We start from the raw sequence: 6,899 nt of genomic DNA, 5'->3' as shown, positions 1-6,899 counted from the left end.
CAACAACATAGGAATCACTACAAAACGTAGTGTATGACCTCTTATACACTATATTAGGCCCAGCCCTTGGAACGTTGGTTTTCCTAGATATGGCTACTATATTGTGATCACTACATCCGATGGATTTGGATACTGTTTTAAAGCAAATTTCTTCAGCATTAGTAAATATGTGATCAATAAATGTTGATGATTTCACTCCTGTGCTGTTTGTAATTACCCTGGTAGGTTGACTGATAACCTGAACCAGGTTGCAGGCACTGGTTACAGTTTGAAGCTTTTTCTTGAGTGTGCAGCTTGATGAAAGCCAGTTAATATTTAATTCACCCAGAAAATATACCTCTCTATTGATATCACATACAGTACATTGTCAAGCATTTCACACATATTATCCAGATACTGACTGTTAGCACTTGGTGATCTATAGCAGCTTCCCACCAGAATGGGCTTTCGGTGAGGTAAATAAACCTGTAGAACCATATTACTTCAACAGTATTTAACATGAGGTCCTCTCTAAGCTTGACAGGAATGTGGTTCTGAATATACACGGCAACACCTCCTACATTGGCATTTCTGTATTTTCTGTAGATGTTATAGCCATGTATTGCTACCACTGTATTGTCATATATTATCTAAGTGAGTTTCAGAGAATATGAATATCATCTGTTACTAGCAAGTTATTGACTTCATGAACCTTGTTCCTTAAGCTACATATGTTAACGTGGGCTGTTTTTAGCGCTTTTCTGGTATGCTTGATTGTTTTCATTGCTTTAGTGAAAAGAAAAATACATTGCAAAAATTAAACACTTGAGCAATGTTTAGTACAATGTACGGAACCTAATTTATGTCCCTCTAACTGCCCTTAATGCCTCTGCTGATCCTACAGCTATTGTATGCAGTAGTCATGTCCCTATTAACTATACTGTTAGCACTGAGGCGGTGTGCCCTAGTAGGAAGTCCACGTATGCAGCTCACCCTGCACTAACATACATGAGCATGTCTACTTCTGCTAAGCTTCCCAGGTAATCAATAGACAGAAAAAACAGGGCTAACATATTTAGTCTATTCCTATTCTATTCTAGGGTCACCCTAGCCTTCCTGCTTACCTTTATAATGTTTACAATGCTGTTGTGTATCAAGATGGCCTACTCTCTGAACCCAAATGAGCCAGTCTCACAATGGAAAAACGTCAAAGTTCAACGTTCCAACAAATAACACAGCTAGATGTTTGTTGGGTCGTACACTTTCATTATGGCAATGTCCCAAATGGCACCCTTTTTCCACTGCACTACCCCATAGGGCTATATAGGGAATAGGGTGCAATACCATATTAAATCGATACAGCTGAATTATAATGGTTTGATCACATATCGTAAATGCCTTCCACCCCGCCAATCTTGAGTGTTTCTGATAACCCTTGTCTTTCAGAGTGCTGATAAGATTGATAAGGGGTACGGCCGTTTTAGGTCATGTGGGGAATGTACTGTCTCTCTCCTGTTATCTGTGTGAAAGTTGCACAATAACTTTACACAGGTACACTGTAAAGGAAACCTAACTCAAAGGAATCTGTTTGGAACATAGTGGGAAATGTGAAACCTGTAGCGAAAAACTACACTCAGTCCTATTACACCATTTAACAAAGAAACATATGACGCTATGAAATCCCTGTTATAGGCTACCAATGAGGTCCTTTTGGCCACGCCTTTGTCTCATATGATAAGGAGTATTTCACAATTTACTGGTAGAGACACGACTTGCCTTTATTTCCTGTTTTCTGTGTTAGGTAATACAGTAACTCTACACCCAGTTTAACTGTCAATTATTACTGGATTAGTTTAATGATTACTGGAAACACAAACCTACCAGGGTCTACAAAGAGACACAATAGGTGTGTGTGAGTGTGTGTGTGTGTGTGTGCGTGCGTGCGTGCGTGCGTGCGTGCGTGTGTGGCGGTTGCCACAGAATCTAAAGGTGATGTCACCAAAATAGACCACTGTCCCACACTTCCCGATTCAATCATTCATATTTGTGTTTTCATAAGTACCATGTTAGAAGATAGAATAGCCCAGATAACCTGCATCAATGCTACCATTGACACGACACAACCAAGTTACATTGCCTGACTGTCACTGACTCCTCCATTGTCAGAGCATAAAACGCAATAATCACATAAAAAACATTTTAATAAAGGACAGCCTAGTGGTTAAGAGCGTCGGACCAGTAACCGAAAGGGCGCTGGTTCGAAACCCTGAGCCGACCAGGTGAAACATCTGGCCCTTGAGCAAGGCACTTAACCCTAATTGCTCCTGTAAATTGCTCTGGATAAGAGTGTCTGCTAAGCGACTAAAATGTTTATTAAAAATAACAATCTCGTTAATGTAACATTCTGATATATAGATTCATACAACAAAATAATACATGGATCTGGTAGTGCATGGATCAGGGTCGGCAGGTAGCCTAGCAGTTAGAGCGCTGGGCCAGTAACCAAAAGGTTGCTGGTTTGAATCCCTGAGCCGAGTAGGTGAAAAATCTGTCGATGTGACCTTGAGCTAGGCCCTTAGGAGTGCAGGAGTGTTAGTGCATTTATGGTTCAAGATTACGCTGAGTATCTTGTCCCAACTATTTTGGATCCAATCCAGTAAGTATTAGGCAACATTATGACACTGACACCCCTTTACAACAATAGCTACACACACACACATTAATGGGTCCAAGGGTTAGACAGACTCATACTGGACACGACACCCCAAGGCTAAACCCTGCCATTCAGACCTGGGGGAGCCAGAGGTGTGTGTAGAGTTCAGGTGTGTGTAGAGTACAGTACACCAGTCTGACAGAGAGGTACATCCACCAGTGAGTGGATCAGGACTAAGCATCGTAGAGAGAGAGATACCTGGACCTAGACGATCATCATCATGACCATAACCAGCATTAGCCGCTCCTGGATCTCTGGGCTAATCATCTGCCTGTTTATCACTGCTGGTGAGAACGCTTCCTCTGCTGATCGGCACTTTACAATAGGAAACCAATTATTGCAGTTTAGAACTGTTTATAACGGGTTTAACATATATAATCGGTTCGATATAACAATATATCAGAGTTTATAACATGTTCAATATTAATGTTATAAAGTGTTAAATATTACACTATGTAACCGGTTTGATAATACAATTTAAGAAAGTCTAAATGCTGTTTCTAAAATACAGTTTATAATCTGTTCAATATGACAATTTATACAAGTCTATAACCTGATTAATAATAACAACAGGAAACATTTTCAAAATGTTTGTTATTGAAAACGGATAACACTCCTCCTGGATCTCTTTGCCAGCTGTCTGCCAGTGTATTCACTCTGCTGATCAATAACACAGGGGTTTATGGGATTTTATTGCATGTTCAATATTCACATTTATATATTATACTTTTTGTATAATGAGTTAGATATTAGTGTATAACTGTAACGTCCTGACCAGAGTTATTATGTGTTTTGCTTGTTTAGTGTTGGTCAGGACGTGAGCTGGGTGGGAATTCTATGTTGTGTGTCTAGTTTGTCTGTTTCTATGTCCAGCCTAATATGGTTCTCAATCAGAGGCAGATGGTAATCGTTGTCCCTGATTGAGAATCATATATAGGAGGCTTGTTTTGTGTTGGGATTTTTGTGGGTGTTTGTTTCCTGTCTCTGTGTTTGTTCTGCACCAGATAGGACTGTCTCGGTTTTCACGGTTTGTTATTTTGTAAGTTGTTTGTAGTGTTCACTTGATCTTTTATTAAACATGTTGAACACTAGCCGCGCTGCACTTTGGTCCTCTCCTTCACCTATGGAAGAAAACCGTTACAATAACCTGTTCAATATTACGGTTTATATAGTAAGTCTTTAACCTGAACAATATTAGTTTATAAAAGTTTATAACCTGTTAAATATTAGTTTATGAAAGTTTATAACCTGTTCAATATTAGTTTATGAAAGTTTTTAACCTGTTCAATATTAGTTTATGAAAGTCTATAACAGGGGTACTCAACTACCCATCACACAACTTTACTAGGTAGCAAAGGTCCGGATGGATATTGTCATTATCGGCATAGTAACAAACCCCCAACTTGTGACCGATGCGACCCCAAACTGTTCAAATCAAATTTAATTTATCACATGCGCCGAATACAACAGGTGTAGACTTTACAGTGAAATGCTTGCTTACGAGCCCTTCAACTATGCAGAGGTACAAATAACTAATAAAAAGACAAATAGTAACTGACACAAGAGAAGTAAAAGACCTCTCTTATTGGCAGAAATAAAATGTTGCAGCTAATTTCATGCAATTCAACACATTTTGCCATTGGGCAGCGAGAAAATGTAACACTTTTAAAGCTAATTTCCTGCGATTCTACACATTTTGCCATGTCTTATGATACCTTAGTGAGTCAACAAAATCAATGTGGGCCCCCTGGGGGTCGAGGCCCCAATGGGCCCGTAATAACTACAAGACCTAGACAGCTGGTATCTAGCATGGGCTAGTTGATCAGCTGGACATTTTAAATAGTTCTCTGAGATCTGTCAGTGAATGACATAACGAGGAAAACTGTACTACCACATTTTAAATAGTTCTCTAAGATCTGTCAGTGAATGACATAACGAGGAAAACTGTACTACCACATTTTAAATAGTTCTCTGAGATCTGTCAGTGAATGACATAACGAGGAAAACTGTACTACCACATTTTAAATAGTTCTCTAAGATCTGTCAGTGAATGACATAACGAGGAAAACTGTACTACCACATTTTAAATAGTTCTCTAAGATCTGTCAGTGAATGACATAACGAGGAAAACTGTACTACCACATTTTAAATAGTTCTCTGAGATCTGTCAGTGAATGACATAACGAGGAAAACTGTACTACCACATTTGAAATAGTTCTCTAAGATCTGTCAGTGAATGACATAACGAGGAAAACTGTACTACCACATTTTAAATAGTTCTCTAAGATCTGTCAGTGAATGACATAACGAGGAAAACTGTACTACCACATTTTAAATAGTTCTCTGAGATCTGTCAGTGAATGACATAACGAGGAAAACTGTACTACCACATTTTAAATAGTTCTCTAAGATCTGTCAGTGAATGACATAACGAGGAAAACTGTACTACCACATTTTAAATAGTTCTCTGAGATCTGTCAGTGAATGACATAACGAGGAAAACTGTACTACCACATTTTAAATAGTTCTCTAAGATCTGTCAGTGAATGACATAACGAGGAAAACTGTACTACCACATTTTAAATAGTTCTCTAAGATCTGTCAGTGAATGACATAACGAGGAAAACTGTACTACCACATTTTAAATAGTTCTCTAAGATCTGTCAGTGAATGATATAACGAGGAAAACTGTACTACCACATTTTCTAAATTGAACCTTCTGCATTCTACTATTACAACTCTCAACTGCATTAAATTGAAAGACTGACAGTTGTCAAATAAATATAGATATATACAGTACCAGTCAAAAGTTTGGACACAGCTACTCATTCAAGGGTTTTTTATTTATAAAAAAAATAAAAAATCTTCTACATTATAGAATAATAGTGAAGACATCAAAACACATGGAATCAAACAAAAAAACAGTTAAACAAATCAAAATGTATTTTAGATTTGTCAAAGTACCCACCCTTTGCCTTGATGACACATTGAGTTCTGTCTGTCAAGTCATTTTAAACTAATTACACGCAGCCTAGGGCAATTGAGGAAAGCCTCTGAATTAGCAGGGAGTGATCCTTAGTATCGAAGGCCTTTGACAGGTCAATGAAGAGGGCAGCACAATGTTGCCTTTTATCCATACAGTTAACCACATCATTTATAACTAGGGATGCAGCAAAGATAGTGCTATGACCTGGTCTAAAACCTGAAGTTTAAAAAGATCTTTGCTGAGAATTAATCAAGGATTCTAGCATTTTAGCTAGGCAAGAAAGAAACAGGGCGATAATTATATAGGTCACAAGGGCCACCACCTTTGTGAAGGGGGAGTACATGGGCCGCCTTCCTATCCAGATATAATAGTCAGGTAAAAAAATATGGGTTAATGATTCAGCAATCAGGGGGGCAGAGTGTTGCAGCAAAAATGGATCAAGCATATCAGACCAAGTGGATTTTTTTTATATCAATCTTGAGCAAGGCATCATCACAGATAGTAAATTGTTGAAATGAAAACAAAGAATCAGTAGAAGTTGATGGGTTTACCATTGAGTCAACTAGAGGCAGCAGAGGGGCGGTAAATCCCAGTAACAAATAAATGTATATTCTGGTTTATGGACACATCTATACATAGGGAAGCAGTCTCTAAGGTGCAGGGTATAGTACTGAGTGGTAGCCGGCTAGTAACAGTGACTATAGCTCAGGGCAGGGTACTAGGCGGAGGCCAGCTAGTGGTGACTAGTCTGATGGCCTGGAGATATAAGCTGATTATCTCTCCGTCCCAGCTTTGATGCACCTGTACTGTCTCCTCCTAGATGGTAGTGGGGTGAACAGGCTGTGGCTCGGGTGGCTGAGGTCCTTGATGATTTTCTTGGCCTTCCTGTGTCACCGGGTGCTGTAGATGACAGATGATGATGACAGAAGTGAATGCTACGAGGCGATAGTTATTTAGTTCAGTTAACTTCGCTTTCTTGGGTACAAGAACAATGGTGGACATCTTGAAGCAAGTGGAGACAACAGAATGGGATATGGAGAGATTGAATGTGTCCGTAAACACTCCAGCCAGCTGGTCTGCACATGCTCTGAGGACGCGGCTATGGATGCTGTTTTGGCCGGCAGCCTTGCGAGGGTTAACGCTCTTAAACGATTTACTCACGTCGGGAACAGAGAACGGGAGCACACAGTCCTTGTGAGCGGAGGTGGCCCTCGGTGGCGG

Source organism: Salvelinus alpinus, chromosome 31 (genome assembly GCF_045679555.1).
Source record: "Salvelinus alpinus chromosome 31, SLU_Salpinus.1, whole genome shotgun sequence".
Lineage (NCBI taxonomy): Eukaryota > Metazoa > Chordata > Actinopteri > Salmoniformes > Salmonidae > Salvelinus > Salvelinus alpinus.
Note: the sequence above shows the minus strand (reverse complement) of the source record.